The sequence below is a fragment of the Gorilla gorilla genome, chromosome 2, assembly GCF_029281585.2.
Source record: "Gorilla gorilla gorilla isolate KB3781 chromosome 2, NHGRI_mGorGor1-v2.1_pri, whole genome shotgun sequence".
Classification (NCBI taxonomy): Eukaryota; Metazoa; Chordata; class Mammalia; order Primates; family Hominidae; genus Gorilla; species Gorilla gorilla.
In genome coordinates, this window is record NC_086017.1 from 184,500,838 (window position 1) to 184,528,480 (window position 27,643).

Consider the following 27,643-nt stretch of genomic DNA (forward strand, 5'->3'; position numbering starts at 1 on the left):
CAATTCTGATTTTTAAACTCTGGCATATTCTGTATCAAAAAATTGCATTAAGCTAATGTTTATGCTTGCACATAATCCCACACTTTCAAGGCAACACTTAAAATATTCAGAAGAGCTTCACAAGAGGGAGTAGTTTAATTCTGTTGTTGACTCAGAGCCATTGTTCTTCACAGTTACAGCTCTGCTGGCATAGGCTACATATGGTCACTTGTTTTCTCAGTGTACAGAGTGATAATGCATTAACATTCTGGCTGGTGGTGGAGGCTGTGCTGTGCTTTAGAGAAATATAGCAGGGAAGATGTGCTGCCTCTTTGGCAGAAAAGAGGGCAAGATCAGCATGAGAGAGCCTGCAGATTGCTATAAACTAATCATTGGGACTGTACACTGTGGTGGCTGACCTAGAAGTCAGATCATTCCCTTAAGGAGTCTAAATTTCAAACATTTTCTGTCTGTGAGTAGGACTTACATTGAAAGAGTGGTCATCAGAGAGAACTATGGACCACAGCCACAGAAGGAAGTTTTGCCAGCTTCCTTCACCACTGCCATTCAGAGGTGCTGTTCTGGAGCCCTCGGTTGCCACTTGGAAGAGACTTTTTATGATCCTACTTTTGCTCTAATCATGGCTATGTAGGCCCCAGGTCAAGTGGAGTGCTGGGCTGGTGACTGATGGCCCTGTCGAGGTCCATTAGAAGTAGTACTTAAGTACTTTCTTAGGTCATTAGTATTAGGCAACAAGAATGGGGGATTTTGGCTGGGGTTTAGTAAACATGACTTTTCTTAAAGCTTTTGCAATTTCCTTTTGTGTATATGAAGTGAGGAAAAAAGGCCACGGAAGATATTAAGCATCTATTCCTACCCCGCCCTCCAAAACCCCTCATCTCTTATCTAATATTATTCCATGTGGGATTGTGTGCCAAGAGACATTTCCAGTTATGAGGGCTTCTACCTACTTTTTCCTGCTTCTCTGGGTTACATCTGTGGTTGCGAATAGAAAAATTAATACTAGTGGCAGCACCAGAGGGAGCCACTTACACGCTTTTGTTTCAAGCAGTGACGAAGCTGACAGTAAGACTTAAAATGCAGAAATATTAAGATTTAATTGTATTTTCTGAAAGAGAATGGCAGAAAAGTAGATGATATGTAAAATCTGTTAGCAGCAATTCCAAATTATGGGACTAGTAGCAACCACTTTATCTCTCTCACTTGAAATATTTGTGAATGGTAATTGCCTGGCTGCAATCCAGAAAGTAAATCATATTTCAAAATGTAAAATTGTGTTTGGAGCAAGAAGTATTCTCTCTGATCCTGGAATTGTCCCTCTGCAGAATACTATTAGCAAGTTTGCATGTTTGAAACCTATACCAGTTTACTGTTTTTGTAATGTTAATGATGCTACCAAAAATAATGAGGAATTAAGACTAAAACTTTTCAGATGCACATGCCAGTGCTCAATGCATTCTCTCTCACTCTGACACACACACACACACACAGTGTGCACACATATTTGCACAGGTGATTTTGCTGTAGAGCATTAGAACCAGGATTTTGTAAGGACATCAGGTAAGCTTGCTCTTGAGTACTATGATAGGGTTGAGAGAATTAAAATCCTGAAAGGAAAGTAGAATGTATTTATCTTTATTAGCACACTGACCTTTTTTTTTTTAATGAGGAAATAGTCAAATGCATAAAGTTCTGAGTGAAACTCTCTTAATTACCACACTGACAAAATATTTCAGGAAAATAAATTGATTCCAACTTCTTGGAGGGAAGGTTTCCAGCCCTTCTCTTGTTTTGTCTTGGCTGATTGTAAACCAAATTATAAAAACACTGGAAAGGAAGAATTGCTATAGTTCTTCTTTGAACAACCACAAAAAAAGCTGCATTCTTAATACTGCTCAGCCTTCCTTCACCCCACTTTGACAGCATCAGGCATACCCAATAACATACTTTCACAAGAAGGGATTCTATGAAATTAGATGATCTCCTTTGGCTCTGTAATGGTACTTTTTTGGCCTGACTGTGATAAGGCCTGCAGTGCATAATGCTGACAACAAATGCTTTCTTAGGTCCCTCTCCATGTAACAGTAATTCTCTTCAAGAAAGTAATTGATTAACTGTGGTTTGTGCTACAGATGGAAAGGAGGGAATAAGAAAGATTGCTTGTGCTTGACTCCCTGGCGATATTTATCCTTCTTTTCTTTTTAAGAGTCTTTCCTTCTCTTTCTGCCTTGCCCACCCTAGCCAACATGCTTCCCTCGCAGACTGCCCATTCCTAATCCATTTTTGGGGGAAGTGATGGACTAAGGAAGTTGGGGATGCAATGTGACTGTGATCTAGTGTCCTTCTGCCTGCAGAACTTTTAAGAACACAAATTTGCCTCTGAGACAAGGAAGTTCATATATTTTTTGTTTTATCTATCCATCCATCTACCTATTTTATTTTAATTTTAAAAATGAAACTTCTCGGCCGGGTGCTGTGGCTCATGCCTGTAACCCCAGCACTTTGGGAGGCTGAGGCGGGCGGATCACAAGGTCAGGAGTTCAAGACCAGCCTGACCAATATGATGAAAGCCCATCTCTACTAAAAATACAAAAATTAGCTGGGCGTGGTGGCACGCACCTGTAGTCCCAGCTACTTGGGAGGCTGAGGCAGAAGAATCGCTTGAACCCAGGAGGCAGAGGTTGCAGTGAGCTAACATCATGCCACTGTACTCCAGCCTGGGTGACAGAGCAAGACTCCATCTCAAAAATAAAATAAAATTTAAATTAAATAAATAAAAACTTCTTAGTCTAGAAAGAGGGACCATTACTGAGGAAGAGATCTACAGCAATTTTGTTAACTTCCAGAACTCTGGAAGACATTGGTTATCACTTCCTTCAGGAGCCTTGACCCCAGATGTCTAGAGAAGTTCAGGGCCAGAGCAGCAGGTCAAATGGGAAGCCCTGGAGCTAAACATACCAGGTGATTCTGGCTACCCTATGGGCAAAAGGTTTCAAGAACCTTCTTCTCCCTGGAAAAAGAACGAGAAAGGAAGCAGCAGTGGTTGTGGTACAACAGGTGACTGGTGAAGGTAGAAGAGATGATGCGAGCTTTGTATGTACAGAGAAGGTGTCCCCAGCATGCGGTTCCACACTGTAGTGATTATCATGTCCACTGTGCGCACAGAAGATCCTGGGTTCAGGAAGGTACCCCAAAGTGCCTCCAAAGCATCTTCATACTTATGTTGTATTAGGATGTGAACATATGGGAACAGGAGTGGGGGCCTGGAAGGGAGAGGGGCATGTGTGGTACCGAAAAAGATCATCCTCACATCTTGTTGTTTCAAGCTATGTCTGCAAGCAAACTGGTAGCTGTGTTGCTGACTTAACAGAAACAGAGAGGATGCTTGAATACTGATTTGAGTGTGATAAAGGAGATATTTGTTATATAGTACTCTTCTTGGTAGTATACAAAAAGATGGGAAAGGGCAGGGAGCAGAGTGAGTAGAGGGCATGTCTCCTGCTTAGGAATGATTAAATGGCTATCTTTGAATTGGACTGGAGAAGAAGGAATCCTCAGGACGCTAGGAAACCAATGGACTTAAGTAAGGGGTCAGTGTGGTCCTTTCTTTGTAATCTGAGAATTACCACTATGCTTTGTTTAGCAAAAGGTACATAGAGGCTTCAGTTTGCCGCCTCAGAACCTTAGTTAAGAGACTAGAACTACATTATATGATATGCAACATCTCCATGTGAAAAAAAAAAAAAAACACCAAAAACTTCTTAGTCTAGAAAGAGGGACCATTACTGAGGAAGGGATCTACAGCAGTGTGTCCATTTGTGTTTAATAGTAAAACCCTTGAAAAGAAAAGGACCTGAACATTAATGTCTTTGGGGAGAGAAAGGGAGGATGATTTAAGGAGCAACATCTCACTTGGGAAATCAGATTTGGAGGAGCAGGACCACGAAAGGTGAAGTGGGTGGTTTTGAGAAGGCCCAAGAGGGTGTGCAGCCTAGAATGACAAACAATAGGAATCAGATAAGAAAGCATCCTGAGACAGAGCAGGGAAGAGGCCCTAAGATGTCCACATATGAATAACGTCATCAGAGAAGTCCACCTGAAATCCCTAAACAAATAAATTGAAACAAGAGCCCACAATAAGATGCAGATGGAGACAAGAGGGCTATCAAGGAGGCAACTGCCAAGTGAGCCACACTTCTCCTTGGTCTTTGATTCTTCATCAAGCAAAGTCAGAACATTTGCAGTGTTTTGAAAACCGCATTTGTTTTTCAAGCTAATTGTTATTAAAGGGTGATTTCAAATAGTTAGATTTAAAATTACTCCAAATAATTGTAGTAACTGAATTGTATGTGGTTAAATTCTGGACCTTTGAGCAAGGCTTTTGGCAAAAACCTCCTTTGTCAAGTGCAAAATAGGCAAATTTACAGCTCCTATTATATAGGGATTGCTATTTAAATCTGAGATGGCAGGAAGTAGGAGGGGGGATAATTTAAAGCAACTGACAGGCATTATGTCTTTCTCTGATCCTTATTTTTTAAGTTCTCAACAAGCAGTTTAGCAGTATGAAGACAAATCTCTCCCGGAAAAAGTAGAATGGAAAGAAGCTTGATGCTACGCATAGTACACTGGGATTGAAGTTGGATGATGTAGATATAAGTTGACATAGGTAAGTTTTGACTTTGCCGTATGCTAATGATTGCTGAAGGCTGTGCAACCTGGCTGAGTTTCAGTGTTTTTCCCTATAAAATAAGAAATACAACATATTCTTGCCTGTTTCATAGAGTAGTATTAAAGGACCAATAAGTCAAAGTCTGAAAAGGCATTTTATATACTATTAAACTCTATATGAATATAGGATACCATTGAGTATATAGCAGAGAAAAAGGTAATATATTGTAGTAGAGTCAGAAATTGGATGGATTCAGGGTATAGGCCTTAAAATCAGAGGAGCCTCTGCCATTAAGTTATTTAGTCTCTCTATGCTTCAGTTTCCCTATTGATAAAGGGAGATCAGGAGAACTCTACCTGTGGAACATTGCAAGAAGTAAATATATATATATATATATATATATATATATATATATATGTATATATATATATATATATATGTATATATATATATATATGTATATATATATATATATATAGAGAGAGAGAGAGAGAGAGAGAGCAAGCTTGGTATAGAGCCTAACACACAATAAGAGTGCATACATAAAATGAATATTAGCTATTACCAGGTGTGATTATTGGTTGACACCACTGAGTTTATTTATCTTGGAAATGATAGATTCATGAGCTTCACAGATAAGGACCCTGAAGCTCAAGCACTTTGTTTCTATATAACACTTACATCACTTACATTATACTTGTTGACATATAGATGGTATTTAAGCCATGAGATTAGATTACACCACCAAAGGAGTGAGCATAGATGCTCAATATATGCATTCCATTCCCCAGACTTCTAAACTGCATAACCTTATGCAAGCTCCTTATCCTTCTAAGCCTCATTTCTTCATTTGCAAAATAGAGGTAATATCTTCCTCATAGAATGAGAGGGTTTAATGAGATAGTGTATGCAGAATATGCAGCACCTCATTGGAATGATTTCATTCTGTTCTTTTGGTGATAACTCAGCTTTCAGAAATGGCCCTGAAGGGCCAAAGGAAAAACAGGCAACCAGGAACAGCTTCTTCCTCATGAATTTCACTGTGTGAGTTGTTTTCCGTAACTCATATTTCTTTTGCTTTCTATTTTCTAAAAGACTCCGTGTTTCAGTTAGTTCAGAAAATATTGCTTTGATCACAAAGCTGACCCCTACTACATGTAATCCTGAGGCTTTTTCTGGTAAAAGACATGCAAAAATATACCTACAAAACAATGTGTTAATTTCTTACTTAGATATCATTCCAAAGCATGTGAGCATCAAGATTCGAAAGAAGAGGTGGGAGACATATAGTTGCAAATAATATTTGTATTCTTTAGAATTTGATATGATTAAATGCATACTGATATGGCCCAAGCACAAAGATTTCATCACTTTAATATATATAGTTAAAGTGAGTCTTATGTATTTTGAGAGAGATATAAAGAAACCCAAGTATTTATTCTGAGATTTTCTACAAATAATGTTTTTGAAAGTTCATATAAAATAAATCTTTATGATACCATGATCAAACTGTAATATTCATCTGTCTGTATGAATTCAACTCTTATGTTCAATAATGGAAATATATGCTCTTGCAATTATAAAATTGAAACCTCTTGAGAGTACAAACTGGTAAACCTGGAAATCCATTACTTGGAATTAATACTGCATGTTATTTTTTTCATAGAAAATGATCTACCTTTTTTGTATTAGATATTACATTTGACATATTCTTCCATGTCTCAAGGTAATATCTATGGTGTCACAAATTACATTTGTAATTAGTTATTCATGCCATTAAACTTAAATATACTATAGAAGTTCAAGAGAGTTCGTAGAAGTAGAAATGAATTAAACATAAATTTTCTGATTATCTTTTTTAAATGGTCTTTTTCAATTTTAAGGCTATAGAATTAAGTAATTTTAAAAGCTCACTGATTAAAACTATTTTTAAAATGTCTTGATATCTGATACTTGAACTTAATTCTCTAAATAATCTATTTACAAAAAATAGTGATTTTCTATTTTGCTTAATTATCTGAATCCTATAAGCATTTTTACTTTAATGGAAACAATAATTTTCTTTATAAAATTAGCAATTCATATTTTGCTATCATTATGTGGATTTAAACACTCTTAGAAAATATGTATCAGACACTAATAGGAATTATTTTGAGTTGCTTAATTATCATACACCACACAGAAATGCAATAATTCATAACATTGCTTGCAACAATAACTTGCAATTTCAAAGATAATGATGTTTGGGTCTCTATCAGTTATACAGTTATTTTGTAACTTATAAATAGTTCTTGTACATGTAACTTGTGTAACAGATATTGTAATACAAAACATAAAGGGAATGAATGCACAATATGAAATATTAAATTAACTATGTTTTTTAGGTGTTTCTTCTTAAACTAAACTTTTATGTAAACTTTCTGCCTCCCTATTCTTCTCAGACTAAGTTTTACTCATAAAATTTTGTGGCTTTTATTACTTTTATTAAGCAAATACTTATCTTAATAACAAGAAAAAAACAATTGAGCAGATAGGAAGAAAAAAACAGAATTCTGTCATCACAAGGTAGCTCCTTTTATTCATCCATTCTCTTTCTTTTTATTTCTGTGTGTGTGTGCATATTATTTGAAAGTATATATACATAAATATAATAAAATATATAATAAGTATATATAACAAAGATGGTATTTTAATGCTCTGTCATAGATTTCTTTCACATATTAATATGTGAAATATTAGAAAGCATAATTATAATTATATAATTAGAAGATGTAATTATTATAATTTTAAGATATAATTAGTATACAATGTAATATTGTATACTATAATTTAACAATTTATTGCTTGAATTTTTTTTTGCTTTCATTTCTTTTTTCTGTTAACTATGAACTGCATATTTCAATGCACAGTTTGATTATTTTCTTAGGATAAATTATTGATCATGAATTCTTGGGGTTAAAGATATGCACACTTTAAATTCTTTCAATGTATATTCCTAAGGTGCCTTCCATAAAGGTCATAGCCCAATGAAATGTCTCAGGCAGAAGTTCGTTGTGCCCTGTGCAATACAGATATTACATTCTTTTTGATATTTTCCAATCCAATAGGTATGATCTTTCTTGTCATTGAATAAATTGGCAAGTCTTTGATAGCTAATGATATAAAACTATAAAAATATGTATTTGCCAAATGATTTTCATCTTTGAGATTTCATCTAATTTTTCTAATCTACTGTCCATTTATTCTGTTTATGTAAACACAGCTATAGATCTTTGTTACTGTTTCTTTCTTTAACATCAAGCTTAGATTCTGAGAAGCCAAATTATGTACTTATTAACCCATATGTTCTTTAGATAGCTTTATGTCTTGAGTTTTTACAATTACATGTTTTTCATCCAAAATGTGTTTTGTTATTAAGTATGATATAAGGATCTAAACCAAACTTGTCCAACTCACAGGCCCTGGGCCACATGGGGTCCAGGATGGCTTTGAATGTGGCCCATCACAAATTTGTAAACTTCCTTAAAATATGATGTTTTTTTTTTTTGCAGTTTCCTTTCTGTTCTTTACCTTTCTTCTTCTTTTTTTTTTTTTTGCTCATCAGCCATCATTAGTGTTAGTATATATCTGTATCTATCTATCTATCTATCTATCTATCTATATAGATTTTTTTTTTTTTGGCAGTTAAAGACAGGTTTACTTTCGATAAAACCTGAGAAGGGCTTCTGGCTGATTTCGATCAGGAGCGCTTTCTCTTAACAGACAAAGTACATGAGTATACATTGGTTTTAGGGTGAGGGGGCTTATCACAAGCTTGGAATGTGTATGTGTGGGGGAGAAGTTTATGGTGAGGTTGGAATGTCTCTGGGTGAAGGGGGGATTATCTTGGGGCTGACATCTTTCCAGCAGGAAGGGGGTTATCTCGGGGCTGGCATCTTCCCAGCTGGAGGGGGGCAGCTAGCATGTCTCTGGTCGCAGAGGAATTTGGAATGTTTCTGGTCGGAGATTTTTTTTTGTTTATGATCATGCTTATCTTAGCCATTTAGGCTAATGCCCTTTGGATTTAGGCAGTTTTTGATTAACGTGAATTGGAAAATAACAGTGCTTGTGCAAGATGGTGATATCCCTGCTCTGTCATATTTCGGCCTCTCAAAGCTCAGGGATTATAGGCATGAGCCACTGTGCCTGGCTCTGTTGTCTGATTTAAAGTCTGTTTTATCTGATATAAGAATAGTGACCCCTGGTTGGGCATGGTGGCTTATGCCTGTAATCCCAGCACTTTGGGAGGCCAAGGTGGGTGGATCAAGAGGTCAAGAGATCAAGACCATCCTGGCCAACATGGTGAAACCCCATCTCTATCTGGTAAAAATACAAAAATTAGCTGGACGTGGTAGTGTGTGCCTGTAGTCCCAGCTACTCAGCAGGCTGAGGCAGGAGAATTGCTTGAACCCAGGAGGCAGAAGTTGCAGTAAGCCGAGATCACACCATTGCACTCCAGCCTGGCGACACAGCGAGACTCAGTCTCAAAAATAAAATAAAATAAAATAAAATAAAAAAATAGTGACCCCTGACCTTTTTTGTTTTCCATTTGCTTGACAGATCTTTTTTCTTTTTTTTTTTCATTATTATTATTATACTTTAAGTTTTAGGGTACATGTGCACAACGTGCAGGTTTGTTACATATGTATACATGTGCCATGTTGGTGTGCTGCACCCATTAACTCGTCATTTAACATTAGGTATATCTCCTAATGCTATCCCTCCCCACTCCTCCCACCCCACAACAGTCCCCGGTGTGTGATGTTCCCCTTCCTGTGTCCATGTGTTCTCATTGTTCAATTCCCACCTATGAGTGAGAACATACGGTGTTTGGTTTTTTGTCCTTGTGATAGTTTGCTGAGAATGATGGTTTCCAGCTTCATCCATGTCCCTGCAAAGGACATGAACTCATCATTTTTTATGGCTGCATAGTATTCCATGGTGTATATGTGCCACATTTTCTTAATCCAGTCTATCATTGTTGGACATTTGGGTTGGTTCCAAGTCTTTGCTATTGTGAATAGTGCCGCAATAAACATACGTTTGCATGTGTCTTTATAGCAGCATGATTTTATAATCCTCTGGGTATATACCCAGTAATGGGATGACTGGGTCAAATGGTATTTCTAGTTCTAGATCCCTGAGGAATTGCCACACCGACTTCCACAATGGTTGAACTAGTTTATAGTCCCACCAACAGTGTAGTGTTACTGTATTTTATGTGTGGCCCAAGACAATTCTTCTTCTTCCGGTGTGGCCCAGGGAAGCCAAAAGATTGTACACCCTAAAAATGGTAGTATTGAAGAGCCTATCTTTACACACTAATTTGAAATGTGTACTTTTTCATGTACAAAATTTTTACACATAGTTGAATCTTCTGGACTTTCTATTCATTGCCATTGCTCTGCTTATTGGGTGAAAATGCTACATTGTTTTAATTTATTGTATATTTCTAATACTTTTCTAATATCAGGTAGTACAAGCCCTGTGCATTAATTACTCTTCTTTTTTTCAGATATTTTCTTACTATTCTGTCTACTGTGTTTCTTCTAAGTGTATTGTAAAATATTCATCAAGTTAAAAATAATAATATAATTGTTATAAATTAATAAGGAAATGTTAAATAACCTCACACTCCTGATTTTCAGAATCAGGACTCTAGTCTATTTCTCAAATTTTTTAAAAATCATTTTTATTATATACTTTTTATTTTGAAATAATCTTAAATGCCTAGAAAAGTTATTTATTTGGATGTAGTCTTAAAATTAGAATTTGCAAGAGTACAAGTGTCTATTTTTAAAGCCATTTAAAAGTAAGTTGCCCATCTTTCCTTCAAATACGTTAGTGTACATTTTCTACAAATAAGGATATTCTCCTTTCTAATTACAATTGCCATCAAAATTAGGAATTAACATTGGTATGTTATCCCATCTAATCCTTAGACCCTTTTCAGTTTTTCTCAGGTGTTCCAACAAAGTCCATTATAGAAAAAGGATCAATTTTATAATAATAATTATTTTTATTATTCTTTGAGACAGGGTCTCTGTCACGCAGGCTGGAGTGCAGTGGTGCAATCTCAGCTCTTTGCAACCTCTGCCTCCTGGGCTCAAGCAATTCTTCTGCCTCAGTCTGGGACTACAGACTGAGGCAGAAGACTGGGATTACAGGTGTGCACCATCATGCCAGGATAAATTTTGTGTTTTTTGTAGAGACAGGGTTTTGGCATGTTGCCTCAGGCTGGTCTTAAACTCCTGGGCTCAAGTGATCCTCCCGCCTCAGCCTCCTAAAGTGCTAGGATTATAGGCATGAGCTACCACACCTGGCCCAGTTTAGAATTATGTTTTGTTTTTTGTTGCTATGTCTCATTAGGCTTCTTCAGTCTGATATAGTGTCTTAGTCATTCTTTGATTTTATACCTCAACACTTTTTAATTGATACATAACGATTTTACATATTAATAGGATACCTGTAATATTTTGATACATATATACAATATTTAATGATCAAATCAGAATAATTTGGTTATCCATCAAATGCAGACATTTATTATCTCAAACAAACTCAAACACTTATCATGATATATATATGTGTGTATATATATGTGATATATATGTGTGTATGTGTACTATATATAGTACACTATATATATACACACACACACACACACACACACAATGGAATACTATTCAGCTATAAAAAGAAGGAATTCTTGTCATATGCAGCAACATGAATGAACTTGGAGGACATTATACTAATTGAAATAAGCCAGGCACAGAAAGACAAATATCACATGTACCTACTCATACGTGAGAGCTAAAAAGTTTATCTCAAGGAGGTAGAGAGTAGAATGGCGGTTACCAGAGGCTGTGAAAATAAAAATACTGTATGATCTAGCAATCCTGATTCCCTACCTTAGCTGCTATGAATAGCACTACAATAAACATAGAAATATAAATGTCACTTCGATTTGATTTCCTTTTGGATATACCCAGCAGTAAGATTGCCAGATCATATGGCATTTTTATTTTTGTTTTTTTGAGGAACTATTATACTGTTTTTCTATAATGGCTGTACTAATTTACATTCCCACAATCAGTTTACAAACCTTCCTCTTTCTCCTTGCCAGCATCTGTTATTTTTTTGTCTTTTTGATCATAGCCATTTTAACTGGGATGAAATTATATCTCATTGCAGTTTTGATTTGTATTTCTCTGATGATTAGTAATGTTGAACACTTTTTATATACTTGTTTGACATTTGTATGTCTTCTTTTTAGAAATATCTATCTAGATCATTTGTCTGTTTTTACATCAGATTTAATTTTTGCTGTTGAGTTGTTTGAGTTTGTTATAGATGCAAGTTATTGATTCCTTGTCAGATGGATAAACTGCAAGTACTGTTTCTGTATTAGTCCATTCTCACACTGCTATAAAGATACTATCTGAGACTGCGTAATTTATAAAGGAAAGAAGTTTAACTGACTCACAATTCTGCGTGGCTGGGGAGGCCTCAGGAAACTTACAATCATGGTAGAGGGCGAAGGAGAAGCAAGGAGCTTCTTCACAAGGCAGCAGGAGAGAGAGAGAGAGATTGAGGAAGTGCCACACTTTAAACCATCAGATCTCACGAGAACTCTCTCACTATCACAAGAACAGCATGTGGGAAACTGCCCCTGTGATCTAATCACCTCCCAGCAGGCCCTTCCCTCAATACATTGGGATTACAATTTGAGATTAGATTTGGGTGGAGACACAGAGCCAAACCATATCATTCTGCCCTTGGCTCCTCCCAAATCCCATGTCCTTTTCACATTTCAAAATCAATAATGCCTTCCTAACAGTCCCCCAAAGACTTAACTCATTCCAGCATTAACTCAAAAGTCCAAGTCCAAAGCCTTATCTGAGACAAGGCAAGTCCCTTTTGCCTATGAGCCTGTAAAATCAAAAGCAAGTTAGTTACCTCCAAGATACAATGGAGGTGTGGGCCTTGGATAAATGTTCCCATTCCAAATTGGGAAAAATTGACCTAAAAAAAGGGGACATAGGCCCCATGAAAGTCCAAAATTCAGCAGGGTAACCATTAAATCTTAAAGCTCCAAAATCTCTTTTGGCTCCATGTCTCACATCCAGGGCACACTAATGCAAGGAGTGGGCTCCCACAGCCTTGGTCGGCCCTGTTCCTGTGACTCTGCAGGGTACAACCCCTGTGGCTGCTTTCACAAGCTGGTGTTGAGTGACTGCAGCTTTTCCAGGTGAATAATGCAAGCTGTTGGCAGATCTACCTTTCTGGGGTCTAGAGGGTGGTGGCCCTCTTCTCACAGCTCCACTAGGCAGTGCCCCAGTGGAGACTGTGTTGGGACTCCAGCCCCACATTTCCCTTCTGCACTTCCGTAGCAGAGGTTCTCCATGAGGACTCCACTGCAGCAGACTTCTCTCTGGACATTGAGGCATTTTTATACATCCTCTGAAATCTAGGCAGAGGCTCCTGAAGCTCAGCTCTTGTCTTGTGTGCACCCACAAGCTGAACACCATGTGGAAGCCACCAAACTTGGGGCTCACATCCTCTGAAGCAATTGCCTCAGCTGTAACCTTGGCCCCTTTTAGCCACAGCTGGAGCTGGAGCAGCTGGGATGCAGGGCACTAAGTTCTGAAGCTGCACGGATCCACTGGGCCCTGGGCCTGGCCCATGAAGCCATTTTTCCCTCCTAGGCCTCTGGGTCTGTCATGGGAGGGGCTGCTCTGAAGGTTTCTGACATGCCCTGGGGACATTTTCCCCATTGTCTTTGCTAGTAACATTCAGCTTCTCCTTACTTGAGCAAATTTCTGCAGTCAGCTTGGCTCAAATTCCTTCCCAGGAAATGGGTTTTTCTTTTCTACCACATGGTCAGGCTGCAAATTTTCCAAACCTTTATACTCTGCTTCCCTTTTAAACTAAGTTCTAATTTCAAACCATCTCTTTGTGATCATATATAACTGAAAGCTTTCAGAATAATTCACGTTCTCTCTTGAACACTGCTGCTTAGAAATTTCTTCCACCAGATACCCTAAATCATCTCTCTCAAGTTTAAACTTCCACAGATGTCTAGGGCAGGGGCAAAATACCGCCAGTCTCTTTGCTAAAGCATAGCATGAGTGACCTTTACTCCAGTTCCCAAAAAGTTCCTTATCTCCTTCTGAGACCACCTCAGCCTAGACTTCATTTTTCATATCGCTATCAGCATTTTAGTCAAAACTATTCAACAAGTCTCTAGGAAGTTCCAGACTTTCCCATATCCTCCTGCCTTCTGCTGAGCCCTACAAACTGTTCCAACTTCTGCCTGTTACCCAGTTTCAAAATCACTTCCACGTTTCAGGTTATCTTTGTGGCAGTACTCCACTCTGCCAGGACCAATTCTCTGTATTAGTCCATTCTCACACTTCTGTAAAGATACTACCTGAGACTGGGTAACTTTAAAGGAAAGAGGCTAAATTGACTCACAGTTCCATACAGCTGGGGGGCCTCAAGAAACTTACAATTGTGGTAGAAGGTGAAGGAGAAGCAAGTACCTTCTTCAGAAGGTGGCAGGAGAGAGAGAAAGAGCGAGGAAGTGCCACACTTAAAACCATCAGATCTTGTGAGAACTCCTTTACTATCATGAGAACAGCAAGGGGAAACTATTCCCATGATCTAATCACCTACCAGCAGGTCCCTCCTTCAGCATGTGGGGATTACAATTCAAGATGAGATTTGGGTGGAGACACAGAGCCAAACCACATCAGTTTACCATTCTGTAGATGACCTCTTCACGCTATTGGTTTTTTTCTTTGCTATGCAGAGGTTTTTTTTTTTTTTTTTTTTAATCTTTATAGAATCTCATTTGTCACCTGTGTTACCCAAAAAAATCATTGTCCAGATTAATGTTCTAAAATATTTTCCCAGTGTTTTTTCTAATAGATTCATAGTTTCAGGTCTTACATTTAAGTCTTTAGTTCATTTTGAGTGATTTCTGTATATGGTGAGAGACAAGGTTCTATTTCCATTCTTCTGCATATGGATATCCAGTTTTACCAGGATTATCTATTGAAGAGACTGTCCTTTTATGTTCTTGGTGTCTTGGTTGAAAATGAGTTGGCTATAAATGCATAGACTTATTTCTGCGTTCTCTGTGCTATTCCATTAGTTTATGTGTTTTTATGCCAATATCATGCTGTTTTAGTTACTATAGCCTGTAGTATATTTTGAAGTCAGGTGTCATAATGCCTCTAGCTTTGTTCTTTTTGCTCAGGACTGCTTTGACTATTTGGGGTTCTTTGTAGTTCCATGCAAATTTTAAGAATTTTTTTTCTAAATCTGTGAAGAATGTCATTGTTATTTTGATAGGAATTGCATTGACATTGTAGATCACTTTGGGTAGTATGGACATTTTAACAATATTATTTTTCTCCATGAACATGATATGTCTTTTAATTTTTTGTGTGTCATTTTTAATTTCATTCTTCAGTATTTTATAGTTTTTATGGCAGAGCTGTCTCACCTCTTTGGTGAAATTTATTCCGAGGTATTTTATTTTTTGTAACTATTATAAATGGAATTGCCTTCTTGATTTCTTACAGATTGTTCACTGTTGGAATATAGAAATACTACTTTTTTTTGTGTCACGATTTAGTATTATATTTTGCAACTTCATTGAATTAGTTTGTTAGTTCTAACAGGTTTTTGGTGGACTCTAGGTTTCTCTAAGTATAAGATTATGTCATCTGCAAACAAGGACAATTTGACTTCTTCCTTTTTCATTTGCATGCCTTTTTTTTCCTTTCTGTTACCTAATTGCTCGAGCTAAGACTTCTGCTATGATGTTGAATAAAAGTGATGATACTAGGTATCTTTTTCGTTTTCCAAATTTGACAATAAAGTTTTTCAAATTTTCCCCATTCAGCATGATGTTAGCTATGGGTTTGTCATATACAGCCTTTAATGTTTTGGGGTATGTTTTTTTCTATATTTTTTGAGAGTTTTATGAACAGATGCTACATTTTATCAAATGCTTTTTCTGCATTCATTGAAATAATAGGTTTTTGTCCTTCAGTCTGTTCATGTGCTATAGCACATTTATTTATTTATTTATTTATTGAACCATTATTGCATCCCTGGGATAAATCTTGCTTGATCATGATGAATAATCTTTTTGATATGCTGTTGGATTCAGTTTGCTAAAATTTTGTTGAGGATTTCTGCATCTATGTTCATCAGGGATATTGGCTTCCAATTTGCCTTTTTGTTGTGCCCTTGTCTGGTTTTGGTTTCAGGGTAATGTTGAACTCGTAGAATGAGTTTGAAAGAGTTCTTTCCTCTTCAAATTTTTTGGATTAGTTTGAGGAAAATCGGTATTATATTTTCTTTAAAAGTTTGGTAAAACTTAGCAATGAAATTATCTGGTTATGGACTTTCTTTGTGGAGATTTTTAAAATTACTGATTCAACCTCATTACTTAATGGGCTGTCCAGTTTTTCTATTTCCTCATGATTCAATCTTGTAAGATTGTATGCTTCTAAGAATTTATTCATGTCTTCTAAATTTTCTAATTTGTTGGTGTATGGTTCTTCACAATAATCTCTAATAATCCTGTATATTTCTGTGGTATCAGTTGTAATGTTTCATTTTTCATCTCTGATATTACTTGGGTCTTTGTTTTTCTTAATTAGTCACACTAAGGTTTATCCATTTTGTTTATCTTCTCAAAAAAACAGCTTTCTATTTTGTTGATTATTTTTCTATTTTCTTTTTCATCTCAATTTCATTTACTTTTGCTCTGATTGTTAGTATTTTTCCTTCTATGAATTTTCAGTTTGGATTGTTCATGCTTTTCTATTTCCTTTAGGTGCATAGTTAGGTTGAGTTTTAGAAGTCTTTTTTCTTTTTCGATGTAAGCATTTATTGCTCTAAACTTTTTTCTTAGTACTACTTTTGCTATACTGCGTAGGTTTTGGTATGTAGTGTTTCCATTTTCATTTGTTTCAAGGAATTTCAAAATTTTCTTTGCAATGTATTCATTGACCCATTGGTTTTTCAAGGCCATGTTGTTTAATTTTCATGTATCTGTGCAATTTCCAAGGTCTCCTTTTGTTATTAATTTCTAGTTTTATTCCATTGTGGTCAGAAAAGATACTTGATATGGTTTCTACTCTTTTGAATTTGTTCAGACTTGCTTTGTGGCCTAAGATATGGTCTATCCTGGAGAAGTTCAATAGGCTGATGAAAATAATATGTATTCTTCAGCAGTTTGTTGAAATTGTCTGTAAATATCAGTTAAGTCTTTTTGGTCTAGAAACTCTATTTTTTTTTTTTTTGGTTGAGTTTCTGTCTGGAGGACTTGTTCATTGCTTAAAGAGGGGCACTAATGTCTCCTCTTATTACTGTGTTACAGTCTGTCTCTTTCTTTATATTTATTAATATTTACTTTATATATTTTTGTGATCCAGTGTTGGAGTACATATGTATTTATGATTGCTATATCCTCCTGTTATATTGACCCACTTATTATTATATAATGACCTTCTTTGTCTCTTGATAGTTTTGGACTTGAAGTCTATTTTATCTGATATAAGTTTAGCTACTCCTTTTCTATGGTTTCCATTTGTGTGGAATCTTTTTTTTCTCCTTCACTTTTAGTCTATGTTTATCTTTATAGGTGAAGTGAGTTTCCTGTAGGCAGCATATGATTGGGTCTTGTTCTTTCAGTTGCATAATTTAGTTTATTACATTCAGTATTATTATTGATAGGTGAGGACTTACTACTACCATTTTGTTTCTGATTTTCTTGTTGTATTGTAAGTTCTCTCTTCCTTTTTTTCTTTTCTACTGTCATTTTTTGGCTAAGTGATTTTTTTCTGGTAGTATGTTTTATTTAGTTTCTTACTTTTTATTTTTAACATATCTGTATTTTTGATTTATGATTACCATAAGGCTTACAAAATATTTTATGGATATAACAACTTAAACTGATGGCAACTTAACTTTGACTCAAAGAAAAGAAAAAAAAGATTCAATTTCCCCACATTTTGACCTTTTTTGTCTCAATTTATATCTTTATATATTTCTGTCTCTTAAGAAATTATGTAATTATTTTTGATAGATTTGTCTTTTAGTCCTCATACTAAAGGTATAAGTGGTTGATACATCACAAGTGTAGAGTATTCTGCATTTGTATTGTTCTTGCCTTTTCCATTGTTTTATACTTTCAGATGTTTTCATTTTGCACATTAACATTCTTTTTTTTTCATATTGAATAGCTCCCTTTAGCATTTCTTATAAGCTCAGTCTGGTGGTGATGAATTTCCTTAGCTTTTGTGTGTCTGGAAATGTCTTTAATTAGAGCTCCTTTATATGTTGTTTCTTTTGTTTTGCTGCTTTTACAATCCTCTTTTTGTGTTTGGCCTTTGAAAATTTGATTATTATATGCTTTGGAGTAGTCTTATTTGGGTTGAATCAGGTTAGTGATCTTTGACCTTTTAGTATCTGGATAATCTTTCTCTAAGTTTGCAATATTTTCTCTTACTATTTTTTTAAAGAAGCTTTCTACACCTTGCTATTTCTCAACTCCCTCCTGGCGGTCGACGGCTATTAGATTTGCTCTGTTGAGGCTATCCTCTAGATCTTGTAGACATTCTTTTTTCTTTTTCATTCTTTTTTTCTGTCCTCTGACTGAGTATTTTCAAACAGCCTGTCTTCATACTCTCTGATTCTTTTGTTTAATCAGTTTTGCTGGCAATAACCTCTAATGTATTTTTCTATCTAGCCATTGTATTTCTCAGCTTCAGGATTTCTGTTTATCTTTTATTATTTTATTCTTTTTGTTAAATTTATCTGAATAAATTTCTGCACCGATTTACTGTGTTATCTTGGAGTTCACTGAGTTTCCTCAAAACTACTGTTTTGAATAGTTGATCTGAGAGGGCAAAAATCACCATATTCTTAGGGTCAGACATTGGCTCCTTTTTTGTCTTTTCGTGGAGGTCATGGCTACCTGTTTGCTTTTGTTTCTTATGGATGTACGTCTATGTCTTTGCATTCAAGGTTTAGTTATTTATTTCAGTCTTTGCTGTCTGCCTTGGTTTGGTCTTTCTAGAGTATGTATGACTAGAAGTCCTGTGCCGGTTGATTTTTGAGTACCCTCAGCCCAAGAACACTGCCTCCTTTTCTGCACTAGATGACACCCTTACTCAGATTTGCCACAGTTCCTGCAAATAACTTGAGAGTGCTGCCCATCCCAGATTGGGTGTGGGGGAATCCTAAAGTGTATATCCCCGCTGTGTGGGAAAGGTGGCTAAGGGTTATGCCCAGAGGGTCCCTGAAGTACCTCCCCTAAAGCATGTTGCTGCTGAACAGATTCAGTGATTTGGCATCTCCTTTGACAGAGATGAAGAATAGCTGCTGAGTTTTGTGCCCTGGCTGGTACTAGCCGCACCTCTACTTTATGCCTCTAGTTTCCCTTAGAAGCCTTCACCCTACGGGCATTTATGATGCTTCCTGTGGATTCAAGCAGAAATGTTTTTCCTGTGAAGAAACCTAACTGGTGACTGTCTTCTTCCTTGATCTCACTTTTTCCAGGGTAAAAACTGAATCTGCTAGAACCTTTCTGCATAGTGCCTGGCAGCTTAGGGGAGGGGTGTTGTGGCCAGAAGGTTTTGTTTCTCTTACCTCCTGCTTGCGGTTTTTCATTTCGCTGTGATACCTGGAGTCATCACATCCTCAGTTTTTAGTTCTGGGATGGCCCTGGTGATAATCTTGGCCCTAGATAATTGATTTTGGTTTTCTATGAGGGAGAGTAAAGCCAGATTGCTCTTACTCCACCATTTTGATAATATCACTCTCTTGACACTTTTAAGGATTATAGACCTGTCGTTTTATAGTCTCTAAGTTTGGAATTGTCTGATATTTCTTCATGATTACTTTTATAAGGTGTATCTTTTGGAAAAATGTCACAGAAGTGAAGCTGTTATCTTAACTGCGTCCTATCAGGTGGCTCTTGATTAAGGTGGTATCTGCCAGCCTTCTCCCCTGTAAAGCTGTCTGATGTCATTTGGATATTTGTCTGCTCTAAATCTCTTGTTAAAACTTTATCCCCAATATAGGAGGTGTGACCTAGTGGAAAGTATTTGCGTTATGAGGGATATGCCCTCATGGCTTAGTGGCATTCTCATGAGATTAAATGAGTTCTCACTCTTAGTTCCTTTGCCATCTAGTTGTTAAAAACAGTCTGGCATCTCTTCTTCTCTGCTTCCCACCGTGTGATCTTTACATACCAGCTCCTCTTTGCTTTCTATCATGAGCAGAAACTTCCTGGCAGCACCAGAAGCAGATGCTGATACCATGCTTCTTGTACAGCCTGGAGAACTGTGAGCCAAATATATTTTCTTTATAAAGTACCCAGCCTCAGATATTTCTTACAGCAATACAAACAGATGAAGACAGTATTCTTTTCCCCTTTGTAATATATCATACACAGCTAACTTTTAATTCATTAATTGACTAATTTATATCAGTATATACTCATTCTATTTTAATTAAATGGGTTACAGTTTATTACTATCATTTTATTCTTTCATGCTAAAACTTTCCCTATTTCACTAGTAGAAGCATTTTAGGGTGGAACGCATGAACTTTTAGCATAACCCTATCATACTGAAAGCACTTTCTTGCCTTCTGGCCCAGTAACATATTCCTGGCTCATCTTGTGCTTTTCCTTCTCTAGCAGTTGAACCAGCCATTTCTCCGAGGATAATTGTGTTTCCTTTTTTTGGTTTTTAATCTACATTTTAGTTTGTTTCTTTAGGAATATGAGTAGTTTGGGGCAAATATGGAGCAAACAATTTCTTTTTATTCATGCACTTTCCTTATCAAATCTAGCACACATATATACAAAATCTTTCTTGTACATATATAACTTTTTATTTGTACGAAATATTGACAAACCTGATGAAATCAGTATCTGTGAGCATTTTTTCAAATTCGGTAATCAATTTTTTGCATGATTTTTGGATATATATATATAATATGTACTTTAATTTTTAGAGCAATTTTACATTTGGAGTAAAATTGATTGGAAGATGCAGAGATTTCCCATAAATGCCCTGCCCTCATTCTTGCATATCCTCTTCTATTATCAGCATCCTACACCAGAGTGGTACATTGTTATGAAGAGTGAATCCACATTGACACATCATTATCATCCAAAATCCAAATATTCATTAGGAATCAGTGTTGGTGTAATACAGTCGGTGGATTCCATAAATGTATCATGATATATGCCCATCATCATAGTATCATGCAGAATAGTTTCACTGCTCTAAAAATCCTCTAGGGCTCTATGGTCTGCCTATTTATATCTTCCTCCCCAGCAGCCCCTGGAAACCACCAAACTTCTTACTATTTCCATAGTTTTGGCTTTTTAAAAATGTCGTATATCTGAAATCATATGGTGGGTAACAATTTCATATTGAATTCTTTCACTTAGTAATATGCATGTAAGGTTCCTCCATGTCTTTTCATGGCTTGATAGCTCATTTCTTTTTAGTGCTAAATAATATTCCTTCGTCAATATGCATAACAGTTTATCCATTAGCCTACTGAAGAACATCTTGGATTCTTCTAAATTTTGGAAATTATAGATAAAACTGCTATAAACACCTGTATGCAGGTTTCTATATGGACATAAGTTTTCAACTTCTTTGTGGAAATACCAAGGGGTGTGATGGCTGGATCATCGGGTACGAGTATAAGTACTTCTGTAAGAAATTACAAAACTGACTTGCAAAGATGCTATACCATTTGTATTTTCACTAGCAGTGAATGAGAGTTCCTTTTGTTCCACCTCCTTGCCAGCATTTAGTGTTGTCAGCATTTTGGATTTTGCCCTTTCTAATAGCCGTGTAGAAGTACCTCGTTAGTGTTTTAATTTGCATTTCTCTAATGACATAGGATGTGGAGCATGTTTTTCTGTGCTTATTTACATCTGTATAACTTCTTTGGTGAGGTGTTTACTAAGGACTTTGGCCAATTTTTCAATCAGGTTATTCATCTTTTTATTGTTGAGTTTTAAGAGTTCCTTGTATATTTTGGATGAATCTTTTATCAGATATGTCTTTAATAATCATTTTCATCTAGTCTGTGGCTTGTCTTCTCATTCTCTAGTAGTGTCTTTTGCATTTTTTATTTTGCATTTTTATTTATAAGCTGTAATCAATTACAGCTTATCAACTATTTCTTTTGTGGATTGTGCCTTTGGTGTTGTGTATAAAAGTTAATACCAAACCCAAAGTCCTCTAGGTTTATTTCCTGTTATCTTTTAGAAGTCTCATTTCCTTTTAGAGGATAATGATATTTAAATCCAAGATTTGGGTGCTAGGTATCCTCATTACTATGTGGGAAACACTCCCCCCAGGCTCTCTCAGTGGACAGAGTTAGGAAATACATATTCATCCAATTTATATCTCTTTATATTTCTCTATCTTTCTATCTATTAAAAATAATGAGATTGCACTAATACCTAAAATTCTAATCAAACACCACAGAGAGTTTTCTCCCTTTTCATATTTGCAACATTTTTATGTTAATGAGAAACATGGCTTTTATTATTCTTAAGGTATTTACCTATTTGACCAATTGCCCTGTATTGAACCAATCTCCCATTGCTGCCATTGTGCCTTCCTCTGACAGATGTCCTCCTCATCCCACCTGGGCTCTGATGCTCCTTATTGGGCTGCCCTCCTGCAGGAACACCCTCATCCTGTTTGGGGTTGAACAGTCTATGTCTGAACTTTCCTCTCTTTGGATGCCTCCTCATTCTGCCAATCTCCTGGCTCCCCACAGTGTTCCCTCCCTGTCTGAAACCTCTCCTCACAGTGCTCAGGCTCTGATCCCTTTCTCTGGGCCATCTTGGATGAAAACCCTCCCCTATTAGGATGCCTACTTTTCTCTATCTTACCCGGTTTGTTTAGCTTAATGTTCAGTAAGGAAAAAGAAGGAAAAGGGAAGAGGGCCTGATCTTTCATGTCCCTCAGTAAACTTTATAATTTCATTGTTAGCTTTCTTAGATTTCTAGCTATTTTATATTTTTGCTTGTATGGTGCATATTTATTTTCTTTTTTCTATTTTCTCCCTTTATTGCTGGTACATAGATAAGTTTTTATTTGTATGTTGAGTGTTTAATTTATAAGCGACCAAGCTCTTGATCATTTTGCTCCCTCCTTATATCTATTTAATTGAGCTCTTCCTAAAACATCAGTTGTCCCATCACTTTATGCGTAATGGAAGTTTCCTTGAACTGATACTTCTTGGTAGTTGAGAAGCTCCTGGCTTAGGTTATATAATTAGTATTTGTGGGAAACAAGTTGCTTAAATAAAAGTGTCCCTAAAAAATGCATTAATTAATTGGCATTAAGATTTGTTTATGATTTACTATATAAAATGATGAAATATAGAAGAGTGAGGCCCTTTTAAAAGTATTTAAGAATCAGCCAAAATACTGCTTGCTATTTAAGCTTAGATTCTTTTCTTCCAGACTGTAGAAGTAGAAAATACACGATTATTCAGAATTCTAGAATCGACTTTAATCCAAAATCCTTAACTAGAAAGTGGGGGTCAGGAGAGGTGGGGAATTAGAAAATTACAACTATGTGTTATAGTTTATATCAGATAATGTTTAGACATATTCAAATTACTCAAAATATTTTCTCCTTAAGTTTCCTTTTTTCATAAAATCTTTAAAAGTATCAAAAAGTATAGCAAAGTAGCTTCTAATGTTCATATTCTTATTCCTAATATGATACATGAGTTCTTTATAGTAGTGGTTTTCAGATTTTAACATGCATATGAATTACCTGGTAATGGGGCTAGGAAATTGCATTTTGATCAAACACTGCAGGTGATTACAATTCATGGGCCTCACTTAAGAAACACTGATTTAGAGTGAAACAATATTTGAATAAATGTTTCAAGTAGTATACTTTTGTTTAAAGTGCAGACAAAGAGTAAACACACTATTTCTAGTGATTATATCATTATTCAGGGAATACAGGACATCATGTAGTTGGAGACAATTGCACTCTCTACAATCTACTTTCAGAATAAGCTGTTGATGTTCACCAGCTCTCTAGGATCAAGAGCTAAGTTCCTTGAATGTTCCTGTCCTTTCTGAGGTTTTTAGTAAAATGACACCCTATAAAATAGTCTAAAAGGAGTTATAAAGCCACTCTATTTTGTGGTTATTTATCCAATTTTCAGTGTTTAAGAAGCTTTCTATTAGGCAAGAGTAGGTTCAGAATTATCTGTGAATAGCTGCCAAATAATGGTTGTTGTTGGAAACTCCTAAGTGTAGCACATGCTTTAGAGGAAATTTTTTGGTCATTTGGTCTAATGTAAAACTTAAAAGGTGGCCTGAAGTTCACCCACCATTTGAAAATACGTAGTTGCTCAGTTCCATGTCACTAATGCTCTGCTTTCTCTTTGCTTTCTGTCACTTCTGAGGAGCAGACCTGTGAAGCTTGAGGCCACTCAAGTTCCAAATTTGTGACAAATCCCCCAGGGCTCACTGGAGTGGCAGTAAGTTCTCGCAGTTTGATTTCCTTTCAATCATTGAAGTGTTAGAAAAGTAGTAACAAAAGCTCCCACGGCAAAACAGCAATTCTGTTTCCTGACCATCCACCATAGTCATGACTTACCTCTTTTGTTCCATTGATTTTTCTGTTGAACAATTTTAATACTTTTAGCCATACAATATGCAGTATAGTTTTGACAAGCTGGCATAATCCTTTAACCATGCTTTGAGTGTACACTTTTTCTCCTTCTACCCCCATAACCTGCCATAGAAAAACTGATTTTATTTTTGAAAATTTCTTTACCTTTTTCAGCTATTATTTTCACTTAAATATATAATGTTTTTATGTTACAAAGTTTGATTCTCTTTTGATGATATATACATACACACACATATATGAAAATCTTATGTTCACGGAAGCATTATGTTGTGATATTTATAATCACTTCAATAAAGTCATTTTTAGAAAAAAAAATGTAGTAGGCTGGGTGCGGTGGCACACGCCTGTAATCCCAGCACTTTGGGAGACTGAGGTGGGGGCATATCACGAGGTCAGGAGATCAAGACCATCCTAGCCAACATGGTGAAACCTTATCTCTACTAAAAATACAAAAATTAGCCAGGCGTGGCAGTGCACGCCTGTAGTCCCAGCTACTAAGGAGGCTGAGGCAGGAGAATTGCTTGAACCTGGGAGGCAGAGGCTGCAGTGAGCTGAGATCATGCCACTGCACTCCATCCTGGGCAACAGAGCAAGACTCCCTCTAAAGAAAAAAAATAAGAAAGAAAACTTTAGTAAAAGTCTATACAATGCATTTAGTCAACAAGGAAGGCTAACATCATTTTTAATGAGAGAAGAATATTTTAAAGAAGAAATAGTGGCTTTTGGGTCAGAAAGAACCACTGATATCAAACTGACTCTCTGTTCTTTGTAACTAAACTCCAAACCAAACTGATTAACCTACAGCCACAAGAACAAAATCAAACAACACATGATGTATGTTATTGGAGCATGTCTATAACTCGCTTTTTACATCCATTTACCAAACACTGAGTGAACCCAGCGCTTGTTGAGAAAAAAAGACAGAAATGATTATTTAGCCTTTGCTAAGAAATTAAGAAATCAGTTTTAAATGACCAGCATTAAAAGCAAAACAATGTTTCATTGTCACCATCCAAATATGCTAAGAAGGAAACATCTAGAATATATTTCCCAATATTAAAATTATTTCAGAGTAGTTATAGACAAACAGAAGACTGCTCCACCTCACACAATTTTGTTTATTCTGGTTAGTGGCTCCCATTCTTTGGCAAATAATGTGTGGCACACACATGAGTTCTGGAACATGTTTTAATAACTCTTAATTTCCTACCACTCATGACCCATCTGTCATGATTTGAGGACCTTACATTAGGGAAGTCAAATAGGGAAGACTCTGTGTTTGTGACCAAGAGCATTAATTTTAGGCGTGGTTTAACTATGTGTCCCATTAATTCCATAACGTATCTACAGGTTTTTATCTGTAACTCAACCCAGCCAGATCCATGTTCTCCTCTTCTTTGTCTTGTTGCATGCCTTGAGAAGCTAACCTTGACTTCTGTAAGTTACATCCACCCAGGCCCCCTTGATAGTTGGCTTCTTTTAAAAATCCAACAAATGCAAGACAATGGTAGGAGAACAGAGTGTAAGAGAGAGAGTTTGGGTTAAACCCCCATCCCCGCCATTCTTTCCTGCTCTAAGCCATGATTTCTAGCAGTTACTACATCTTTTTATCACTATGACCCTGGTTGGGTGGCCTTTTTCTATGCCTCCAGCTCTAACTGTACTCCAGTAACACTATTTTTCTCTTGCCCTTAGGCCAGTCATAACCTCTTTCTATTGTCATTCCCTTGGTGCTGCAATGTTCCTTTTTATTTTTCTTCACCCTGTCCAGATCTAAAGTCATCCTTATTAAAACTTCTTGAAGTAGATTCTGATTCCTGCATGACTGACTCAGACATTAGCAATAAGAAGCACTACATAAAACATTTGACTGTCAAGATTCCATTTTTGGATATAGAAATAAGATGAGAAACCTGAGGAAAATTCCCAAGTCGTGATCTGTTTAGAAAGTACCTATACTTGGAATAATTTGACTGTTGCTTCCTCCTGCTCTTTATCCCCTGGTTTCTTAATTATCACAGCTAGATGTTCAGCTGTTGGTATTGTCTGTCACCCTCAATACCACATGTGTCTATTGTGGCCATAACTACTGCTTTCTGAGAGGACTCGGTCATCTACTGTAAAGACCTGATTACTCACTGTGACCAGAAGCCCTTTAAGATTGAATGAAGGAAGATGAGGCTTTTTCAGCTACATTATTAAAAGACAGTTGCAGCTGCAATAAAACATGCATTGGAATTTATTCAGCACTCCTGTGTGCAGCCCCTTGCTCCTCTTGCTTTTGAACGTTGATGGATATGACATTGTGTCTAATCTCAGTTGTATTCTATGGTACTTGTCTTGGAGCTGGTTCTCTGACTTGACTCTTCATTTAGCTTAGTGGACTTGATTTCCTCTCATTTGACTACCAACTTTTGATTTTCTTTAAATCTTGCCTCCAGACTACAAACATGCCAAGTATCGTGCATCGTGTGTTGTTTCTTTCATTGCCGTTCCTGCCACCATCACTCTTGGCTTTGCCTCTGCTGCTGCCATTACTTTCACCACCCCCACCCACCAACACACACACACACACACACAGATGTTCACACACACACACGTGCTGTATTGTGTTACAGACAAAGGTCTGCTATCTTTGCCTTCCTGATCCTGCCTTCCCTACTATCAGTCACCCTTCAACCACTGCCACCATCCCCTCTACCATCAAACTAGCAATTTACTGGTCTTTTTCTTGCATTTCAGCCCTTAGACTGAGTTTCCAAGTATCCAAGTCCCCAATGATTATAAAATTTGTTACTTTGGATTTTTTTTAACATTGCAGATTTATTATCAAGGGAAGTGAGTCCTGAAGGATTCATTCATTTGGGGTTTATAGCAGATAGACATGAATATATTTCTCTCTTAAAAAAACAGAAATAAGCCTTTGATGGTTTGGTTATTTTTTGACATAACTTTCACTTTAATGGTGGTTTTTTCCCCCTTTGGACTGTATTTCCAAATCAAAACCCTTTTAATTTGATGATGGAGAAAATCTTATATCCTAGATGCATAAATGTTTTGTGTTGTAAAGTTTCTATATCAGAAACCCAATTTCCTGGTTAAGATAGGAATATAGTTTTAAAAAGGTGAAAAAAAATGAGCCTTATACATATCGTCTTTCCTATTAAAAGTATACAAGGAAAAAAATGACAGAAATGAAGGA

The 27,643-nt window shown here is 36.5% G+C and overlaps 1 protein-coding gene across 19 annotated transcripts in view; it reads left to right on the top strand.

The window, feature by feature from the left end:
• NLGN1 (neuroligin 1) overlaps window positions 1-27,643 on the top strand; it is an 887,779-nt gene that overhangs the window by 15,311 nt on the left and 844,825 nt on the right. For 3 of the 19 annotated variants that reach the window (XM_063704374.1, XM_055383658.2, XM_055383665.2), the window contains exon 2: window positions 4,540-4,666. The exons of 12 other annotated variants lie outside the window; for them this stretch is intronic. The gene's annotated coding sequence lies outside the window, so the exon portion shown is untranslated. Of the gene's footprint in view, window positions 1-4,539; window positions 4,667-23,980; window positions 24,287-27,643 lie in introns of those variants that run through there. 4 more of the 19 variants (XM_063704368.1, XM_063704373.1, XM_055383656.2 and 1 more) reach the window with 3 other exon arrangements.